This window comes from Marmota monax, unplaced genomic scaffold (genome assembly GCF_021218885.2).
Source record: "Marmota monax isolate L192 unplaced genomic scaffold, Marmota_monax_Labrador192_F-V1.1 WCK01_AAM20220418_F8-fsc00082, whole genome shotgun sequence".
NCBI classification, from domain to species: Eukaryota; Metazoa; Chordata; class Mammalia; order Rodentia; family Sciuridae; genus Marmota; species Marmota monax.
Genome location: NW_026695207.1, coordinates 5,848,585 through 5,871,901, shown reverse-complemented (window position 1 = coordinate 5,871,901; position 23,317 = coordinate 5,848,585).

Sequence of the window (23,317 nt, the reverse complement as noted above, 5' to 3'; positions counted from 1 at the left end):
TGCCCATCCTCAGATGAATCAGGATGGCCCCTCCCACGGGGCACCCAGGAGGTGCCAAGTAAATGCTGTTGAAAGAGTGTGCCCTTGTGGTCGGAGGGGTGTGCTGGGTCGTTTCTAAACCCATGAACTGTGATCTCTGCAGACAGACACAGTCCTGCCCTGCTGAGGTGGGGATGCAGCAACTGCAGCTTTTTGCATTTAAGAAAGGGACCCTCAGGAGGCAAGTGAGGCCTGAGCTTCCCTGAGACAAATCCTGACACTGCACTAGGAGGAGCCCAGCAGGCAGCCCTGAGCCTCAGGAATTCCCCATGCTGTGAGGGTCCCCAGGCAGGGCCTCCAGGCACACTCCTGGTCCTCTGGGTGCACAGCAGAAGCCCTGAGCTCTGAGACTCCCTGGCCCCTCTGCCATGGTGCATGGGGCTCACCAGGGGCTTTCTTGGACCCTCATGGGAACATGCTCAGCCCTTGATCTAAGAGAAGATTGAAGGCAGCAAAGCACCCTCCTCTGTCCAGATTCCAGTCTTGGGAGTCTACATCTCAGAGAGTCAGAGAAAGCCTGAGTCTAGAAAGCGACCTGGGAAGTGGTGTTGGGGAAGGACTGTGGTGCCACGCAGGCCTGTCCGCTGCAGGAGACTCGTGGGGGCCTGAGGGAGTGGGCAGCCTTCTCTCTGCGCAGTCACAAGGCCTCACCGACACTGAAGCTGAACTCTAGAATCCAGCCCAGGAAACCATGAGCACAGTGCTCAGCGGCAGAATTTCCTGGGACATTCTGGGACATGAGCTCCAGGTGTTAAAGGAGAACCCTTCTATGTCCTGCAGAACCACTGGCCACCAACCACCATGCCCTGCAGTGACCTCTAGTATTTGTGGCAGATGATGATTCCAGAACTAACTGAAGTCCACACCACCTGGGTCCAGGGGAAGGAGCAGAATTTCCCAGTTCAGACAGACTCAGGGCCTGTCTGACCTTTGGGTGAATCCTCATCTTGTGCCCCAAATAATATTAATAGTATTTTGTCCAACCTCTTTCTTGACATTATATTTCCCTTTACTCGCTTTTATTCTGATATTTCTTTCTAAAAATCTGCAGCCATTGGTCATAGTCTCCAAAAGTCTTCTCCAAAATGAAGGTTAGCTAAGGTTCAGCATAAAAGGAAAATGCTACAGAGGAGAGACTTGGAATTTCCCTGATGTTATAATAGCAAGTAGTTTGTATATATAATTCAGAAATAGTCTTTCATATATTAGAGATTTTTGCTTACTTTCATTTCCTCTCATAGGGAAGAGAGGAGGTGAAATTTAAACAATTGTAGAACCTATTATTCTAACACAGTGGTTCTCAATCCTGGGTGACCTGGTCTCCTAGACTGTGTCTGGACATATTTGTTTGTCACTACAAGGGCCCACTGCATGCAGTGGGCAGAATCCAGGGGCTGCTGACTCTCCTACATGAACAAGAATCCCCAAAGAGTTACCAGCCCTAACAGTCATTAGCCCTGAAGTTGAGAGACTTCAGTCCACCAGGGGAACGGAAGTGTTTCCGGCCTAGAAGGGGGCCCCTTAGAGCAGCATTCATTCCTGGGAGACCAGGGGATCTGCTGCCCCTCCAGACGGGTGATGCCAGAACGCCCTCCCATCCCAGGATCTGGAGCTCCTCCCAACACCCGGGGGAACCTTCCAGGGGATGATGACATGCTCCCTGATGGCTGCTGCAGATGAGGTGTGCAGGAGGAGGCTGGCTGCAGACTAACCTGGGAACCAGACCAGGTCAGGGAGTCTGCAGCTGGATGGGTGTTGGATGATCTCCTGCAGCTCCCTCTTTTTAAGGACAAGGAGATAGACTGAGGCTCTTGTGACCTCCTCTTTCTGCATCATGACACAGGCACGTGCTCAGCCCCACACTCTCTCCTGCAGCAGGCATGCTCTCAAGGGAACACACCCCTCACACGAGGCCTCTGACTTTGGAGTAGAATTCTATCTACTCTACAGTGGGTTTGTATTTCATCTGAAAACACAGGGCCTCTCATTTCCCAATGTGGATGCCTTAGAGAGGCTTCTATTTGTTTTCATGATCAATAAGACAAAATTCTGACCAATTTTTTTCCTAAATGAGACCTAAAACACTTCATAAAACTGTCGGGGGGTGGAGTATTGGATAAATCCTCATCTGATCATCTCATCAGACATCACAGCCAAGCATGAAAATTATTTCAAGTCTTCAGCTGTCACTCCTTCTCACCAGTGTTTTTAAATTGGAGATCTGGGTACTTTGCAGCTTGAAATCAATAACAGCCTGCCTTCCCCTCGGCAGATCTGTGCCATTGCCAGCCAGATCAAAGTGCTAATAACACAGTGTGGCTGAGCTCAGTTCCAAAGAAAACTGGACTGTGTTGGGCGTAGCTGGCCCAAGTCAAATTCTACATGTGACAAAAATTAAATACAGGAAGTTCTGTCAAAAAGAAAACAGTGGCAAAGTTTTTCAAAACACATATTTCCCAACACTAGAGAGATTAAGTGAAATTGAGCCCTCATTATTGAACCCTTATCTTCCGTTGGATGGAGTGATGACAGGTTTGGTTCCTGGTTCAGATGTGACATTTACAGCCCATCCAGCTGGTCAGGAGACAGAGCCACTTGGTGAGGGCATGTGACAGGCACGGTGAACATCTGAGTCACTCTCCACTGCTCCTCCCAGTGGCTTTCTCAGCTCCAGAGAGAAAGGATGGATGTTCTTTACAAAGCCAGTTTTCTTACAGAATCTTGAAGAAAGAAAATGAAGAAGACCCAGAAGATGGGAAGACCTCCCATGTTCATGGATAGGCAGAATCAACATTGTTAAACAGGGCCTGCTGCCAAAAACAGTTTACGGAGTCAATGCAGTCACCATTAGACTAACAATGACATTCTTCAGAGGACTAGGTAAACACAATCCTAAAATTTATCTGGAAGAAGAAAAGACCCAAAATAGGCAAAGCAATTCTAAGCCTACAAAAACAACAATAAAAAAATATGCTGGAGACATCACCATACTTGACTTGAAATCATACTGCAGAGCTGTAGTAGCAAGAACTGCATGGTACTGGGGTAAAAACAGGCCCATTGACCAAAGGGACAGAATAGAGGACACGGAGACAAACCACACAGAATAGTCGTCTGATTCTTGACAAAGGTGCTGAAAACATACAGCAAGAAAAGAGAGCCCTTTTAACAAATGGTGCTGGGAAATTTGTTATCTCTATGTAGAAGAATGAGACTAGATCCTTTGCTCTCACTGGGCATGAAATGTGACTAAAATAAATCAGAGACCTAAGAATTATACCAGAAACTGTGCAGCTCATAGAAGAAAATGTAGGGCCGACACTCCAGCATACAGGTGCAGGCAAAGACTTTATCAATAGAACTTCTAAAGCTCAGGAAATCATACCAAGAGTCAACAATTGGGATGACATCAAATTAAAACATTTTTGTACAGCAAAGGAAACAATTAGTAATGTGAAGAGAAAACGTGCAAAACAGTAGAAAAAAAATCTTTACTAGGTACTCTTTTGACAGAGGGTTAAAATCTAGACTATATAAAGACTCAAAAACCTTAACACCTCAAAACAAATAACCCAATTAGTAAATGGGCAAATGCATTAAACAGACACCTCTCTCTCTCTCTCTCTCTCTCTCTCTCTCTCTCTCTCTCTCTCTCTCTCTCTCTCTCTCACACACACACACACACACACACACACACATACAAATGGCAAACAAATGTATGAAAAAATGTTCAACATCTTTAGCAGCTGGGGAATACAAACCCAAATCACATTTAGATTTAATTTCACCCCAGTTAGAGTGGCAGCCACCAAGAACACACACAATAATCAATGCAGGAGAGGATGTGGAGAGAAAGGGAGACTTTTACATTGTTGGTGGGATGGTGAATTAGTACACACACTCTGAAAATCAATATGGATGTTCCTCAAAAGACTACAAATGGAGCCTCCGTATGACCCTACTACTCTTGATATTTATCCTAAAGAAATAAAGTCAGGATCCTATAGCAATTAACTATGTTTATAGCAGCACAATTATGATAGCTAAACTATGAACTCGCCTAGGTGTCTATCAACAGATGAACAGATAAAAAAAAGATGTGGTTTCTATACACAATGGAGTTTTATTCTGCTATAAGGAAACTGGAATCATGTCGTTGGCAGGAAAATGGATGGAAGTGGGAAACATCATGCTAACTGCTACAAGTCACACTCAGAAGGTGAGGAGTCACGTGTGTTCTCTCAGACGCGGAAGCTGGATAGGAAAAGGGAAAGGAAGGAGGAGGGGGTCTTCTGAACATCAAGGGAGATCAGTAGGTAGAGGAAAGGATCCAGGAGGGGCCAAGGAGACTGGTATTGGCCAAATCATACCGTTATACTGTGTGGACATAGGGATACAACAAGTCCCACCGCTATGTAGAATCATAATACACCAATAAAGATAGGGAAAATATAACGTTCTGAAGACTGAAAAATAACAATGGAAAACAAGATCCAGGGCTCTGTGGGCCAACTGGCTTCCTGGGTTCCTGGTCACTCATCTGACTTGGCTCACTGAGTTTTCAGAACAGCCCTGAAGCCAGGAGGCCACCTTGTCTACCCCACACATGTCACTGAGGCGCAGAAAGGCACAAGGCATTCAGAATAGCAGCACCGGGTCTTGTCCCCACCGGGCAAGCGCGGAGACAGGTGACAAGCTAGAGGGACTGAGGACCAGGTCAGCACAGGATCGGCCTGAGTCCCAACCCTGCACACATCTCAGGGAGAGACAGAGGGAAGCTTCTCTCCAAGGTGCTCATGCGGGAGCCCCACAGGGAGCTCCCACTGCTGGGCCCTCCAACCTGGGTCATCATTGCTGTCCCCACAGTGGCCCTCGGTCATGGAAGAGTGGCTTTCTGCCTTGTGGGCTGTCCCTCACATCTTCACCATGTTCTCAGATCGCCTCTGCCTCTGATGCTCATGTCTTCAACAGGGGCTGGCCTTGAGGGGTACCAGTGTCATGGCTGATACGGGAACATGTGCCAGTCAGTAGCTGTTCTGGTCTGAAGATCAAGGAGAGAATCCTGCTGCGATACAGAAACCAAGCACGCTCCAGTTGGCTTCTCCATGCGTTTGGGTGGCCTGGGGGAAAGAGACTCACTGCGGAAAAAAAATAAAGTCTGGTTTGAGGGTGCTCTCAAGACCCACCGTCGCGTGGGAGAAGCAGGACCCTAAGCCGGGGTGTGCAGCCCTCTCCCCGTGTGGCCCCATGGTGCCCTTGGAAAACCCAGGCATCCTCTTGACTCACGATGGGGATCTGAAAAAAGTTAAGTATGGGAAAAGCAGTACCTGACAGAGGCAGGGAGTGCTGGGCGGGAGGCCTGAGAGGCTGAGGCCCCACCCCAGGTGTAGATGGGTCTCCCAGACACAGGCTGACCGAAGGGCAAGGTGGCCTCCCTCTGGCCAGAAAAATTAGAAGCCTCCCTCAGATACAAAAGAAATTCATTTAATTCTAACCTATTATGATATTAGAATGCGCTTTGCGTTGTGATGCTGACGCCCATGTTCCTGACACGCTGAGCCCCTGCCCAGCCGCCCTCCTTTACGTCAGGAGGCTTCCAAGACCCCCACCTGCCTGCCCTGCCTGCTGACCCTGAAGCCCAGTACCCATATATAAGGCCTCCCCCCACCACTTCATGCCCACAAAGGCTTGGAGCCCATGGAGAACAGGAGAGAGGCGTGACAGGTGGAGAGAGGGAGCCCCTTTGCCTTTCCCCACTCCGTGGTCACTCAGGACCTTCTGATCTCAGGAACAGAGGTGAAGTGAGGCCAGCCCTTTGACCACCCACACCATCAGCTCATCAAGTTCAAGGTCGTCGCTCTCGGAGAGCATGATATCCATCCAGAGGGAGAGGGGCACGCACCAGCAGCCTCCCTAAAGCACAGGGTGCTGCCGGCTGCTGGGTGGGACAGCACTCAGAGTGGCCACCACGTTTATCTTGACAGAGAAGCCAGAGGCTGGGAGCTTATGCAACCCGTAATGGGGGAGCAGAGGAGGGTTTCACAGCAATGGGGACGATTGCACGGCCTGCCTTACGTGGTCCCTGACTCACCTCCATGGAAAGGCACGACAATCCCCGCAGGCCGGGCTGCAAGGCGTGTGTCTTCCCCCAGGTAGGCAAACCCCTAGCTCTCCACGGAAACCTCTGACCTACATGCGCCTGACACAGGGATATCCTTTCCCTGGCACAGCCCCTCCATCCACCTGTGCCCCCTGGGCCCATGTCAGACATCGTCACCCTCACCCACAGGCTCTAGCCCTTGAGGTCCGGTGAGTTCATCCACAGGTGTGATGAGGTGGCTACTCGGGTTCTCGCGGGCTTTCCGCGGAGTGATACTGGCTCACCCACTCAAGACGGACCCAGGGCAGAGTCCTGAGGACACATCCCAGCCCACTTCTACACACGACAGATGCTGCAGTCGATGGAGCCCTGTCTGCACTCTGCTCAGAGCTCAGGCTGAAGGGGCCACAGCAGCAGGGGTGAGGGTCATGCCTTGCCTCTGGACCCACCTGCCACCATGACCACAGAACATGACCCTAAGAGTATATGTGGAGGGACCCAGTCCTGCTGGGCTGGGGCTGGGGGCACAAACAGCCAAGGCAGAAACAGTGCTGCCCACTGGGCTCTGCCCAGTCACCTCCAGTACACTGGGGTCTTGGGGACATCCCACTCCTCTCTCCTTGGTGACAGTAATGCTGAGCACTGAGCAGAGCAGTCCAAGGTACCTGCCCAACTTGAGGCCAAGCTCAGCCCTGAGCAGGTCCCAGGGAAATGCAGCTTGGTCACCTGAGCAGGGTCCCCCTAAGGGGGTTCTCCAGACAGGGGCAGCAGCCCTGGTGACTCATTGTCTCAGAGGAGGAGAAGGACGGAGGTGCATGTGTGCAGGTGGAGAAGGCAGACACCTGCCGTCCCCATCTCACCCACTTTCCCTTCCCTGCCTCTCATGTCTGCCCTCAAAAGGAGGTGCCAGAAGGCAGGTGGGAGTCCTCTTGGCCCTGCATCCAGGGGCCGCGTCCAGTGCCTGGAACACAGTGGGCACATGATAAGCGTCCACCTCCACCAGCAGCGAGGCGAGGCGGAGGCAGAGTGGGAAAGACTCTGGAGTGCAGAGAAGTGCCAATAAGTATGCAAATGAGGGCTCCGGAATGCTCTTCTTACTTTCCAATTCAATTCCAGTTACCCGGGGGGTGAATCTCTATAAATTATGGTGGAGTGTGACTTGTAAATAACATTTTTCTGACATCCCCAAAGCATTGCTGTATCTTTGGAGTTTATAAATTGTTGATGTAAATGAGTTTATATAACCACTTCATAGTTCATAAAAATAATACTCTAAGCTGTACTGGGAATCCAGTATACTTCCAAGCTCAAAAATGTCGCAATTTGGGATAAGGAAGGGCTGGGCTATAATTTTACTGAACCTCAGAACTCAGTGAGCTCTGCAGGAAGAGGGGGCCCTCCCTGAGAGCCTCAGTCACCACCAACAGCAGCTTCAGGTCTGCTTCTCTGCTCCCAGTGACAGAGCCTACAGTCCCTCCTGTGCCATTCATTCTCGTGTGGACCCAGAGCTACAGGCCCTGAGAGCTGAGCACTGCGCTAGGGGTTAGGAACATCAAAATATCAAGACCCCACTGTGCCTGGGGAGAGCAGGCTTGATGGAGGAAGATCAACCCTCACACCAGCTCAGGAAATGCAGGAGCCTGGGGAGCCAGCTACCTCTCCAGGCCGGGGCACCCAGGCTGGGGCATGCAGAGCAGAGGCTGAGTTCCGAGGCTACCTGAGGGTGCCGGGCGTCACTAGCAGACATGGCACAGGGGGTGGGCAGAACAGGAGTCATGTCCACAAGGTCCACTTGGGCTACGGTCTGACGCTCAGCAAGGCTGAGGTTTTGATGCAGTGGCCATGCTTCAGGGATGCTGGAGGGAGCCTTTGTTTCTATGTCCACCTGGAGTCCGCTGGCATCCAGAAATGTGGCAGCTTCTCATAATAGAGGGGAGGTTAAGGCACTGACCTTTTCCTGTTTGCAGATGGCATTTGATGTCATTGCTGAGAAAAAAGTGAGCCTTATCATCAGTAGTGATCAAGGAACGCAGGACTGGATTATCAAGCAAGGGACACTGTCAGCAAAGCCACCTGCAAGTAGACTGACGTCCCACACATAGCTCCATCCTGTGGGGATGCAGATGGCTTATTCCCAAGGACACTGAAGGGTTGAAGGTCACCCTAGATAAAGGGTTCAAGACCTGGGTGACTTCACTGTGGCCATGTTGTCACCTATCACCATGTGCCTATCATTATTCTATGAGTCTTGAAGGAAAACAACTTGTCATTTCTTCTACAACACAAACAGACAGCACATCAAACCTGGCACACACACACACAGCATGCAGGTTACATGCACACACATGCACACACAGCCACCCATAGACCGCTCCTGGACCGTTTTGCTTCTGAGCTTGGCACACAAATTCCCACAGAGCACTGGCCACCTATGCGAGTGGGCTAAGACTGGCATATTTTAACCAGGTAAGGTTTGTCGCAGGATGTAGCAAGTGCCCCGGGCTAAGAAAACTCTTCACCCAAAGCACTACCTTAATAGATTAAAGGATAAAAGCCATATGAAACAGTGGTAAGATTCTACATAGATTCTTGGTTTTTAATTTTTTATTAATCATTACCATTTAAATTTTGCCTAACTATGGGGTACAGTGTGATAAGTCCACATGTATATATAATGTGTAATGATCAAATCAGGTGATTAGTATTTTTATCTCAAAATTTTTTCAAAATTTTGATTGACGATATTGTACATAAATATGGGGCACAATGGAAATTCATCACATGTATACGATGTGTGTTGGTCAAATGGAGGTAAAAGCATTTCCTGTGCTTATCAGTCCTTCATGCATGCAGCTGCCAAGCTTTCCTCAAATACAACAGGCTGTTGTGAGCCAGGGAGCCACACTGTGCTGCAGGAACCAGGGCTCGCTCCTGCAGTCCGACCTGCTCCAGCGCCTGCTACCTGCCCTCCCTCTGTCCCATCCCACCCCTCCCAGCCTCGGGAGATCACTACTCCTCTACGTTCAAGTTGACACATTTAGCATCCACATAGGAGAAAGAAGGTGCGGGGCTGGTTTTCTGTGTCTGCCTTATTTCACTTAATGTCCTTCAGGTCCATCCAAGTTCCCGCAAATGTCAGAACTTCATTCTTCTGTATGGCTGAGGCATGCTCCGTGGTACACAATGCACACGTTTTCTTTATCCACTCCCCTGTGGGTGGGCACCTAGGCCGAATCCATGTCTGGGCAACTGTGAGTAGAGATGCAGGAAAGGCAGACATGCAGGTGTCCCTCTGCTGTGCAGACTTCATGTCTCCTGGATGGCCACCCAGGAGTGGGTAGCTGGGTCACATGGCAGACACAGCTTAGGTTTTTGAGGAATCTCCACACTGTTCACCACAGTGTCTGCCCTGATTCACATTCACGCCAGCAGGCTATGGGTTCCTTTCCTCCACATCCTTGCCAGCATTTTTATTTTTTTATGCTATCGACTCTAACTGGAATGAGATCATTTTTTTTTCTTTTCTTAAAAAACAGTGGAAATTTATTTCCTCTTTGTTTTGCGTGTTGGGAGACCAAGAGCCGAGCATCAGAATGCTTCCCCTTGGAGCCTCTCTCCCGGCAGACGGCACTCTTGTCTCTGTCTTGTCTCTGTGTACATGCATTCATTGCTGTCTGTCCTCGTCTTATGAGGACACAGTAATATTGAACAGCTCCCACACTCTTATGCCCCCCATTTAATCTTTTTTTATTTGTTTTAATTACTTATACATGACAGTAGAATGCATGGATGCACTTTGACATGTCATACATAGATGGGATATAGTTTCATTTTTCCGAGTGTATGTGTTGCAGAATCACATTGGTCATGCAGTCACATACATACATACAGTAATAATGTCTGTTTCATTCTACTACCTTTCCTATCCCCACCTCCCCTCCCCTCCCCTCCCATCACTTTCTTCTGCCTAATCTAAGGTAACGCTATTCATCCCTTGTGCCTCCCACCTTACTGTGAATTAGCAAACTTTATATTAGAAAAAACATTCAGCCTTTGGTTTTGTGGAAGTGGATTAGTTTGCTTAGCATAATATTTTCCAACTCCAACCATTTACTTGTAAATGCCAAAATTTCACTCTTCTTTAAACTGAATGGTGAGGTCATACATGATTTAAATAGATCAATTTCAAGTAATGAAATAGAAAACACCATCAAAAGCCTATCAACCAAGAAAAGTCTAGGACCAGATGGATTCTCAGCCGAGTTCTATAATACTTCCAAAGAAGAATTAACATCAATACTCCTCAAAATATTCCATGAAATAGAAAAAGAGGGAACCCTTCCAAACTTATCTATGAGCTAGTGTCACCCTGATACCAAAACAAGATAAAGACCCATCAAGGAAAAAAAAAAAAAAAACTTCAGACCAATATTTATGATGAACATAGATGCAAAATTTCTCAATAAAATTCTGGCAAATTGCATACAAAAACATATTTAAAAGATACTGCACCACAATCAAGTGGGATTCATCCCAGGGATGCAGGGTTGGTTCAACATACAGAAATCAATAAACGTAATTTATCATATTAATAGACTTAAAAAAAAGAATCATATGATCATCTCAATAGATGCAGAAAAAACATGTGACAAAATATAGCACACCTTCATGTTCAAAACACTAGAAAAACTAGGGATAGTAGGAACATACCTCAACATTTAAAAGCTATCTATGCTAAACCCAAGGCCAACATCATTCTAAATGGAGAAAAATTGATAGCATTCCCTCTAAAAACTGGAACAAGACAAGAATGTCCTCTTTTACCACTTCTATTCAATATAGTCCTTGAAAGTCTAGCCAGAGCAATTAAACAAAAGAAAATTAAAGGGATACAAATAGGTAAAGAAGAACTCAAACTTTCACTATTTGCTGATGACATGATTTTATATCTAGAAGATCAAAAAAAATTCTACCAGAAAACTTCTAGAACTAATAAATGAATTCAGCAAAGTAGCAGGATATAAATAAAATCAACACCCATAAATCAAACGCATTCCTATACATCAGTGATGAATCCACTGAAAGAGAAATTAAGAAAGCTACTCCATTCACAATAGCCTCAAAAAAATAAAATAAAATAAAATTCTTGGGAATCAATCTAACAAAACAGGTGAAAGACCTCTACAATGAAAACTACAAAACACTAAAGAAAGAAATTGAAGAAAATCTCAGAAGATGGAAAGATCTCCCATGCTCCTGGATAGGCAGAATTAATATTGTCAAAATGGCCATACTACCCAAAGTGTTATACAGATTTAATGCAATTCCTACTAAAATCCGAATGACATTCTTCATAGAAATAGAAAAAGCAGTCATGAAATTTATTTTGAAAACTAAGAGACCCAGAATAGCTAAAGCAATCCTTAGCAAGAACAGTAAAGCAGGAGGTATTACAATACCAGACCTTAAACTCTACTACAGCGATGATGTCTTATGATTTTTGATTTGCTTTTTCCTAATGGCTAATGAAGTTGAGGATTTTTTCCTAAATTTTTGGCCATTTGAATGTCTTATTTTGTGAAGTGATTATTCATGTTATTTGCTCATTTTCAAATTGGATCATTTGCTGTTTTTGTTTTGAGATTTCTGAGCTTCTTGTGTGTTCCGGAAATTCACCTGTCAGAGGAATAGTTAGCAGACATGTTCCCCTGTTCTGAAGGTTGTCTTTTCTTGTCTCTTCTTACTCTGCTGTGCAGAAGCTTCTAGGACAGTCTGCTGTCATCCCTTTTGCCAACATGAGCTCCTGTGTCTGTACTTCTGAAGTCCTGGCCAGAAAAGCATGGTGTACTGCAATGTCTTGAAGTGTTTTCTCTCTTTTCTTCCAGTAGATTCATAGTTCCAGGTCTGACTTCAGGTCTTTGATCCATTTTGAGCTTCCTTCTGTGGGGAGTTAAAGACAAGGGCGTGTTTCCATGTTCTGTGTGCAGCATCTGCTCTCCGGCTTCGTTTGCTGAAGAGGCTTCCTTTCTCCCATGTGTTTGGTACCATGGTCGATAATCAATTGGCTTTATGCTCTTGATTTTTTTTTCAAAAAGCCTCAGTGAATTAAGGCAAGATTTTCAACTTTACACATGTCCATTGCACACCTGTGTGTGCATGTGTGTGAACACACACACACACGCTTGGACACTTGTGTGTGTGTAAGTGTCATCAGTGCCTCCTCGTGTGGCCATCTCAGTCAGAACACCACTGCAGACATGGCATTTGATGCCAAAACACAACCAGGAACACCACCGGCCCACCAGCACACTGTCACAACCCACCTGGTGCCCAGAACCCCCTCCAAGGTGCTCACCCCAGGGCCGAACAACTCCTGTCCCACAGGGGCCCTTCTTACAGTTCTGACCCCAGGCAGGTGGCTCCATCCCTTTAATTTTACCACTTGTCCTGATTTGACAATTAAAGTATGTGAACTCCCTGGCTCAGAAACCAAAGTGACGGTGTTGGAAAGGAAAGAAGGAAAACATTTCTGATGTTATGATATCAAAAAATCAAGGTGATTAAAGGAAAAATGATTAGAATTTACAGGAAATCCCAAAGTCTAAATATGTGCAGGAGAGTGTCCAGTCACAGGGTCAGATGTGGCCACATCGGCAGGGGTCAGCCTGAGGTACAGTGCACAAAAGATCCTAATCGTAGTGACATGGAAGAAGAGCAGAACCCCAGGAAGTGACCTGGTGAGCCCCATCTAAGCATCGGGAGGATGCACATGTTCTGCATGGGAGACTCCATGTGAAATGACGCCCAAGCCGGCCATCAACTGGACATCAGCCGCCTGACCTGACCTGACACACAGTCCAACTGTACTTGAAAAGCTTCTTCTAAATTTCCAGGAAGTTCAGGCAGCGAATACTCCAGCATTCTATTTGTTTTTGCCATCAGACAAACATTGGCCTAAAGCCTCACAACACACACTAAGCCTCACGATTCAGCCCCCCAAGTGGACACCTTCAGTGTCCCCACATCATAGGTTGAGGATGCTGAGGCTCCGTGAGATTAGTTTGGTCTGGGAGCATACGGAGGACCAGAAGGTGCACTCAGCCTCCTGTTCCATGAAGGAGCTGACCAGTAGACACCCGGCCAGTGCAATCCCACACAAGGAATGGGGCAGGACACTGGGGTGACGGAGGGTTGCTGTGCGAGCTGCAGAGGACACACAGGTGAAGGGCTCTGACACGCCTGGCCAGGGTGGGTGCCCACTCCATCCCGCAGCCTGACGGGTTCCGCAGGTGGCTCTGCCCAACCTCAGGATGTCAGCTGCTCTCGGTGCCCTCTCAAGTTGCATGCAAAAGTGCTGCTCATTCATTTTTGTGTGTGGAGAAAACCTTCACTTTCATCAGCTCTGACAAGTGAAGACCATGGCCTCCGTCCTTAACTGCACTCGCATACCAGTTATAGGTTGGAATTGGCCACTGTCCCAAAAACACGCTCCAGAGACTCCCGTGTCCTTCTGCTTGCCCTGATCCTCACCATGGCTCCTTCTCTGGTCCACTGCCCAGGTTTCAGTGTCCCCTGATACCCACACTCCAGCTGAAGGGGCAGGGCCTGGACAGCTGGAGAGGATCTGGACTCAGACCTGGACCTCGCACCTGGGGCCACTTTCCTGGAGAACTGGACCCACCCAGGAGTGCTGCCCATGTAAGGCAAGGGCATTGGAAACACCAGGAGCTGGACCAAAAGACCGTTTTCTCCAACATGGAGTCTGAGCCCTGAAGAGCGGCTGGCGACTTGCTCTCTGTGTGATCTGCCTGAAGGTACGCTTCAGTTAACCCCGGGCCACACTTAGGGACAGGTGTTCTCCCCAAGTCTTACAAGACTTTCCTTTGGTTTGCAAACCACACTGTGAAATTGGCTCTGACTTCCCTGGATGCAGAATAACCTCCGATCAAACTTAATTAAAGCAAGACAAGTCGTATTTATCTTGAGTTTTCTCCCAGGCACTATTTTTCTTCTAATTGAGACTTGAGGGCATCCCCAGTCACGGCGCCTTGGGCTATAGAGCAGTGGCCGCTGCTGGCAACCTGACAGGTGGCAGGGCTCTCCAGGGGGAGGTACAGGCCCGCCACTGGTTCATCCAAAGGAGCTCCATGGAATCACTTCCATCCTGGCCACAGAGGGAAGGTTCAGACTGAGGTCTTTCCTTAGAAGAATGCAGATGCTCTTAAGCAGAGCCAGTAGCCAGCGCTCAGCAGCAGGCATTCACACGTGCAGTCTGTGAAGCCCAGAGCTCATCGCCAGCTGCTCAGCATCTCCATCTCCACCTGGCTCTGCCCGCTGTGCACCCTGCCTGTGATGCCACAGAGGGGCTGTGGGAAGGGAGTGTCTATCCAGAGGAGTCGTCCTTGGTTCCTGAGTAGAACTCCTGTCTGATCCCAGTGTTTTCAGAGACAGAGAAAGCTGCAGTTGACGAATTTACTGCTGCATCTAAACCCTGTGGACGGTGTGAGTGACCCAGCGGCCAGCAGATAGAGCCCATCAGATTTTGCGGGGCTGCAGCCAGAGTCCACAGCAAGCACAGAGCTCGCAGCATGCTGGGGTGACTCTTCCACGAGTCTAGGAAGGCTCCCATGAGCTCCCTGCTCCCTTGCATCAGCACTGGGTAAGACACTGGGGTGCAGGACACGCAGGTGACCGACAGCCCTTCAGTGATGAGCATGCTGCTGCGTGGGTTTGAGTCTTCCCCAAAGGCACGTCCGTCATCACAGCCTGGGAGTCCTTCCTTTTCTGAGTCCAGTGGCCTGCCAGTGTCAGAGCAGCTTCCCGCATCTGCAGCAGTTCCCATGTCACTTGGCATCTGGGATTTGATCGAGGCCACGCGACCTTCAGGTTTTCAGAAGCGGAGCTGTGGCATTTTCCACCCTGCCTGGCCAGCTGCAGTGCAGACGCCCTGCTGTCCTGGAAGGGCGGCTTTCACTCCACAGGTCGGGAGACGGTGTTCCGGAGAGGAGTCCTCCAACCGTCTTCAGGGGCCTGAGCGTTTGGGCATCAGGCGCACTCTTCACTCGAGCACAGCACTCTCCCTGCGACTGAGGATGAATGGCCTTCATAAATCCCATTATTCTGAACAACAATAAAATAACAGGTTGGTGACACTGGAGCAGAGATAAATAACGTTTTTTATTTTGCCGTGTCGCTATTATCTCTCGTCGTGCCTGGCTGCTGATAGACTGTCCCCGGGCCAGCACAGCCTGGATCTCTGAGCATGCCAGGGCGCAGGCTGTCCTGGAGTCTGTCCTCATAAGTCCAGGCAGGACACAGCCAATAAACTCGATATCGCTGACAACCCACAGAACACCCCAACCCTAGGAGCCCTAAAATTCCAACCTCAAAGAGACACTGGCCCCTCCCTCCTTTCCTGTAGAACGATCTGGAATCCTGGATTATTGTCTCCATTTTCTCCAGGAATGAGTTGCTGGAGACTCCTCCCTATAAGCAAGAGTGTACCACACTTGGGCTCAAGGGTCAATAGTAAGCATACCGGAAAGGCTTGATAAATTCTGAGGACCTCAGAAAAGTTCTGCAACAGACATTGGACGACAGATTACTATGCCTAACCCAAAGCAAGGGAGTCGAACACAGAGTTACTCCCTCGTCGGTGTTATTCTGGTTGTCAGAATACAATCATATTTCTGAAAGCGAAGCCAAAGGGCCCAGTTGAGGAGAAGCACAGAGGAACACCAGCCTGTGACCCTGCTATGGCCGTGTGCCCATGTTTCCTGACTCTAAGTCCACAGCACCATGAGCCCTGCTGTGGCCCAGTCATGATTCTGAGAGGTGGGCAGGTGGGTCCCTGGCACCTCACAGCTCCTGAGAGGTGGGCGGGGGGTTTCTGGAAGCTCACAGCTCCTGAGAGGTGGAAAGGCTGGGTCCCTGGCATCTCACAGTTCCTGAGAGGTAGCAGGTGGGTCCCTGGCACCTCACAGCCCCTGAGAGGTGGGCAGGAGTGTCCCTGGCACCTCACTGCTTCTGAGAGGTGGGCAGGCAGGTCCCTGGCATCTCACAGCTCCTGAGAGGTGGGCAGGAGTGTCCCAGGCACCTCACAGCTCCTGAGAGGAGGATGCTGCAGGAGGTGGGAATTGGGTGACTGTTGTATCTCCCTGCTGCGTCCCTCTGCCACACTCTTCCACCATGATGTTCTGCCTCACTTGGAGCCCCGAGGAACGCAGCCTGCTGTTTATGGACTGAGACCTCTGAAACTGAGCCCTCAAATAAACTTTTCCTCCTTTAAAATTGTTCTGGTCACATCTTTTAGTCACAGCAGCCAAAAAAAAAAAAGCCAACTAAAACAGACACACTCAGTCTATCCCACTCCACTCAACTTGCACCAGCCGGGAGGGGAAGGAAAAAACTGAGAAGCACTTGTGAAGTGCATAGGTCAGAGGCACAGGTCACCAAAGAAGAGAGCTACTCGGGGGTCACAGAGGGCTTCCCTCCCCACACCTCACCAACAGAGCCCTGTGGCCAAATTTGCAGCAGTTCTGTTTATGCAGCACAGTAGGTCCAGCTATTTTTAAATTACAAGGCATAGTAAAAGGTAAAATGCACAATTTCAAGAGGCCATGCAAGCACAGAAGCCAACAGATATGGCAGGGATGTTGAAGCTATCAGGCTGGGAATTCAAAACTATGATTGATATGCCAAGAACTCTACTGGACAAAGTCAGCAGTATGCAAGAACACAAAACCATGTAAGCAGGAGATGGAAGTTATAGGAAAGATTCCAACACATGACAAATCAAAAACACCATAGCAAGAGTTCCCTATTCCTCCCATGCACCCTCTCCCTATCTCACTATGGATCAGCCTCCTTATATCAGAGAAAACATTTGGCATTTGGTTTTTGGGGATTGGCTAACTTCACTTAGCATTATCTTCTCTAAGTCCATCCTGAAAATGCCATGATTTTATTCTCTTTTATTGCTGAATAATATTCCATCATGTATATATGGCACATTTTTTCCCTTTCATCTATTGAAGGGCATGTAGGTTGGCTCCACAGTTTAACTCTAGATAGGGCAGAGGGGTTGGAGGGGAAGGGAGGGGGCCTGGGTTAGAAATTATGGTGGGGGCTGGGGATGTGGCTCAAGTGGTAGCACACTTGCCTACATGCGTGAGGCACTGGGTTCGATTCTCAGCACCACATAAAAAAAATAAAAATAAAATGGAAATATTAAAAAACTTTAAAAAAAGAAAGGATGGTGGAACTTGATGATCATTATTATCCAAAGTACACGTATGAAGACATAAATTGGTGTGAATGTACTTTGTATACAACCAGAGATATGAAAAATTGTGCTCTATATGTGTAATAAGAATTATAATGCATCCCACTATCATATTTAAATTTAAAAAAAAACATATCACAAATAAAAAAGATGCTGGGATTATTAGTAGACTGAACACTGCTAAAAAAAGAATCTGTGAACTTGAGGATATGTCAGTGGTTTACCAAAACTGAAAAACAAAGAGAGACTGGAGAAAAAAATAGAACGAAGTATACAAAACACTACGGGATGTCTACAAAAGATGTGATACACACGAAATGAGAATTCCAGAAGGGGGTAAAAAGAAAGAAAGGAACAAAATAAGTATTTAAACAACAGTGACTGAGAAATTACTCTAAACTAATGTCAGACAGCAAGGCACAGATCCAGACTCAGAGAACACAACACAGAATAAATTTCAAAAAGAAAGAAAATGCAAACAGTACTCTTTGTCATACTATATCCACTCTAAAGGAAATCAGAGACAAAATTCCAGAAGGGAGAACACATTCCTATACAGAAGCAAAAGTAATGTAATATAATATATGGCTTCTCAGCCACTACCAAAGCAAAAAGGGACTGGAACAAAATACGTTAACTGTTAAGAGAGAAAATACAACATCAACCTGTGATTCTGAAGCTCAAAAATTATCCTTCAAACCTTAAGAAGAAGTAAAGACCTCAGCAAAGCAAAAAAAAAAAAAAAAATGAGAAAATGTCTTTCTGATAGATATGCCCTTCAAGAAACGCTAAGTGTTTTAGAGTGATGAAAAATGAAATAGATCAGAAACAGATTTGAAGAAAGGAAGAACATCAGAGAAGAAGTAGACGGAGCTAAAATAAAACTTTCATTTTTCTTATTCTAAATTGACCTAACAATATTATATTCATAATAATGATATCAACAATGCATTTGAAAATATGTTTGTGTTTGTGTGTGTATGTGCTTGTGTGCATTTGTGTGTGTTTGTTTGTGTGTTTGTGTGTGTGAGCTTGTGTGTGTGTGTGTGTGCGCGCGCGCTTGTGTAGAAGTGAAAAGAATGGTAACAATGGTACAAAGGGTGAGAGTAAGGAGTTAAGAGTATTTTGTTACTAGAAGATACTTGTAGTATCCATAAAGTGATTTAGCACTATTTGAGGGTGGATTTGGGTTAGACATAAAAATATACAGCAAACTTTAAAACAGCCACTAAGAAATGTAAAATAATTAGTATGCTAAGAAAAGGGATAGAATGGAATCATATGAAATGCTTAACTAAAACATAAAGGGAAGAAAAATAGTGGAAGAAAAAAATAGAAAAAAAAAGAATAAGAGCAAACATTAGAAAATAGAAATGAATACTAATCTATGCATATTAATCACTTGAAATGTCAATGAACTAAAACAACAGTTAAATGACAAAGATTGCAAAAGTGGACCAAAAAACAAGACACAACTATATGCTGTCTATTCAAAATACATTTTAAATGTAAAGAGACTTAAAAACCAAAAATAAAAACTGATAACACTGCAGGGAGAAATTGGCAAACCCAGTACCATAGCTGGATACTTCAACCCATAACTATCAAAAATGGGCAGTACAGGCAGGCAGGAAATAAATGTAGACATAGTTCAACTCAACAACAGCATCAATCATTTGGACCTAATTGGCATCTATAGAATATCTCATAAACAAGAGCAGAATACACATCCTTCTCAAGCTGTAACACACCATTCACCAAAATAGACCACCTTCTGGGCCATAAAGCACATCTTAACAAACATAAAGGCCGAGGTATACCACAATGACTGCTCTCGGACAAGAGGAAATTAAACTAGAAACAATAATGAAAAAACAGCTGTAAAATCCCCCAATACTTGAACATTTAGCAACAAACTCTCTTAACAAAGGTGTCAAAGAAGAAACCTCAAGGAAATTTTAAAATATTTTAAATAAAATGAATAGGAAAATGAAACTTATCAAATTTCACTTGATCAGTGAAAGCAATATTTAAATGAAAATTTATATCATTGAATATATATATTAGAAAAGAAGAAATATCTAAAATTAACCCTATAAATCTTTACCTTAATATACTAGAAAAGAAATAGCAAATTTTATCAAGAGCAAGAAGAAGAAAAAAAAAGATAAAAATTAGAACTTTTGGGTGTTGTGGCACACACCTGTAATCCCAGTTGAGGCAGAAGGAACTCCAATTCAAGGCTAGCATGGGCAGCTACCTTGTGTCAATATAAAAAGTAATAATAGTGAGGAATAACAACATGGCAAAGTGCTTTTCTTGCATGTGAGACCCAGAGTTCAAGAAAAAGATAAAAGAAAAAAGAAAAAAATATATATATAGCAGTAATTATTGAAAACAGAAAGTCAACAGAGAAAATAAACAAGGCCAAAAATAGGTTTTTCAAAAAGATCAATAAATCAATAAGACTCTTTATAAGGTAATAGAAAAATGAGAGAAAGTTCACAAATACTAATATCAGAAACAAGAAGACACAAGACACATTATTACAAATCCCATGCACATTAAAAGGATAATAAATACCATAAACTTCTGTATGCTCACAAATTTGATAACCTCAATATAAATGTAACAATCCCTTGAAAGAAAACACTTACCAAAATTTACAAAAGAAGACATAGGCAATCTGTCTGTGTGTTTATATGTGCATGTGAGATTGTATCAATACTGTCAAATCTTTCAAAATAAAACACTATAGTCTCAGATAAACTTACTGGAGAATTATTACAAAATTTTAAGGTCAGTATTATACAAATTTTATTCAATAACTTCCCAAATATGACAGTAGAAAGATATTTCCTAACTTATGTGATATGGTAACTTTTACCATAATGCCAAAATGAACAAAGACATCTTAAGAAAATAAGACTACAGACTGATATATCTCAGACATACATATGGGAAAAAATAGCAAGTTTAATCTAACAATAAATTATACACCATAACCAAGTGGAATTTATTTATTTCAGATATTCAGGGTTAATTCAACACTGAAAAATAAATTATTATACCGCACCAAATCAGTAGTCTAAAGAAAAAAATATCACGATTATATCATAGAAGCAGAGAAAGAATTTGACAAAACCCAATATTCATTTCTGATTTTTTAAAAAAATCATTAAGTTAGAAATAGAGAACTTTCTCAACTTGATAAAAATAAAAATTCACAGCCAACATCACATTTAATAGTGACAAACTAGAATTTTTCTACTGAGATCACAAAGAAGTCAAGAATCAAATATATCCCCCCTAACCATTTTAGAACTAAGACTAGTTCTAGTTCTAGACAATAAAATAAGACAAGAAAAAAATACAAGGTGTATAACTTGGAAAGAAAAAAAATAAAACTGCCTTTTCTCACAGATGATGTAACTTTCTATGCAGAAGTCCCAAAACAGTCAACAACAAAAAAACTTCTGTAACTAATGAACAATTACAATAAGAAAGAAGGATATAATGTTAATATACACAAGTTGATTGCTTCCTAATATACTTGCAATGAAAAGGTAAAATCTAAAATTTAAAACAACAAAAAAAATCATAACAATTACACTATATACCTCAAAGGTAAAATGCTCAGGTATAAATACAACAAGTTATGTAAAAGTTCCATGGAAGGAAAAGTAAAAAATAAATAAATAATAAAATAAAATAGATTTTTTAAAAACTGTTAAAAGAAATCCTCCCCCCCCCAAAAAAAAAACATAGAAAAGGGAGAGATATCCCATGTTCATGGATAGAAAGATTCAATAATGTGCAGATATCAGTTCTTTTGAACTTAATCTATAGAATCAGGGCAATCCCAGTGAAAATTCTGAGTAATTATTTCATGGATATCAACAAACTGATTGTAAAATTTTCTTATGGAGAAGCAAATCACTCAGGTTAGCCAATATGATATTGAAATAAAAGATTAATGTTGGAGAACAGACACTCCCCATCGTGATGACTACTTATAAAGCTACAGTAATCCTGGCAGGCTGGTTTTGGCACAGTAATAGGTGAAGAGATCACTGGAGCAGAACAGAGCCCAGACACAGATAAATGGCTTCAGCTGACCCCTGACAAAGGAGTGAAGTCAATGCAATTGAGAAAAGAGCATCGTTCAACAAACAGTGCAGGAACAACAGGACACCCATGCCAAGAAAAGAATCCAGATCCAGCCCTGATGCCTTACAAAACCACAGACCTAAGTGCAAAACCCCCCAAATGGACCACAGACCTAAGTGCAAAACCCAAACTCTAACTCTTAGAACTCAGAAGAAGATCTTGATGGCCTTAGGTTTGGGGTTGCCTTTTTAGATCTGACACCAAATGCTTGGGACATTTAAAAAAATCATAGGCTTAATTTTATTATAATTTTTTTAAAATTTTTTTTGTAAAAGACATTGTCAAGACAATACAGAGAGAAGGCATAGATTGGGGAAAATGTTTGAAGAAAACATCTGATAAAAGACTTATCCAAAATATATGAAGAACTCATAAAACTAAAAAAACAAAACAAATAACACAGTTAAAAATGGATTAAAGACATTAACAGACACCTCACCACAGAAGACAAGCATGTGAAGAGATATTCCCCATCATGTGTTATCAGAGAAATGAGAATTAAAACGAGATCACGCTGCACACCTCTCACGAGGCTGAAGATGGAGCGCTGGCAACATCACAGTCAGCTGGAGAGTGCAGCACGGGAGCTCCTGCTGGACCTGGAGGGAATGTGCGATGCAGTCTGCCAGGTTCTCAAGAACCTAACCTCACTCCCACTCTGCAGTCAGCAACCAGGCTCCTTGGTATTTCTCCAAAAGACTGGAAAAGTTACGTCACTCAAAACCTGCACACTGAGGTGTAGAGCAGCTTAATTCACAATCTCTAAACCTTGGGAGCCACTAAGTACTAAGAAGAAAGGAGCCCCGTGGCCATGAAGACCTGGAGCCTTCAGTGCATGGCCCTCAGTGACAGAGCTCACAGGGACAGACTCAGGGTACACGGTTCCAGCTCTGGGAAGTTAGGAAAAGGTGAAATGAAGGAGACAAGAAGGGTGCTTGCTGGGGTTCGGGGAGGAAGGCATGAAAAGGTGTGTCTCTAAGGGCAGTGAAACTGCTGGTCATGACTGTACAATGAAAGGACGTAAGTGACCGAGCCTCAAGTTTTACTTTTGCAAGGTATTGAGAACATGAGTCCCTGTGAACACAACTGCAGCCCCTCAGGGACTTGGAGAGGCCTGGACTCTGAGACTGGAGGTTTGCCTAGTTCCCAGCGAGCCTTCCACAGCCATGGTCAATGTGTCCAGTGGCATCTGCTGAGCTTGGAGTCTCAGCAGAGCAGACACCCATCTTCATTCCCCAGTACCCGCTGGGGCCAATCACTCAGCAGGAGCTTGACGTCACCAACAGGAGAATGGATGGTGGGTCTCTCTTTCATGATAAGGAGGCCCCCCCGTGATGCCGAAGGGCTGGTGTGACCCCTGGGGCAGCGCTTTTATGTGACTGCAGCCTGTGTCATATGCTATAGCTTACTGCCTCTCTGTGTCTGTCTCCATCTATAAAATGGGCCTGGGATTGGGTGAACCAAGTGTGACTAAGAACGTGTCCAGCCAGCAACCTCTGAAGTCAAGGATCTGCTGTCTTCATAAGGAGCCCATGAATCCCAGTGTCCCCAACCCAGATAAAGGACTCTCAGTGGAGGAGGAAGACACAGTCGAGCAAGGTCCCATGGAGACACAGAATCCCAGTGTGGTGTGGTACCCAGTCGCTCCTTCCCTTGTCCTGAAAGGAGTCTGTGGTGCCCTGCAGGCCTCATTTCCTTACCTGGGTATAAATGTAGCTATTGTT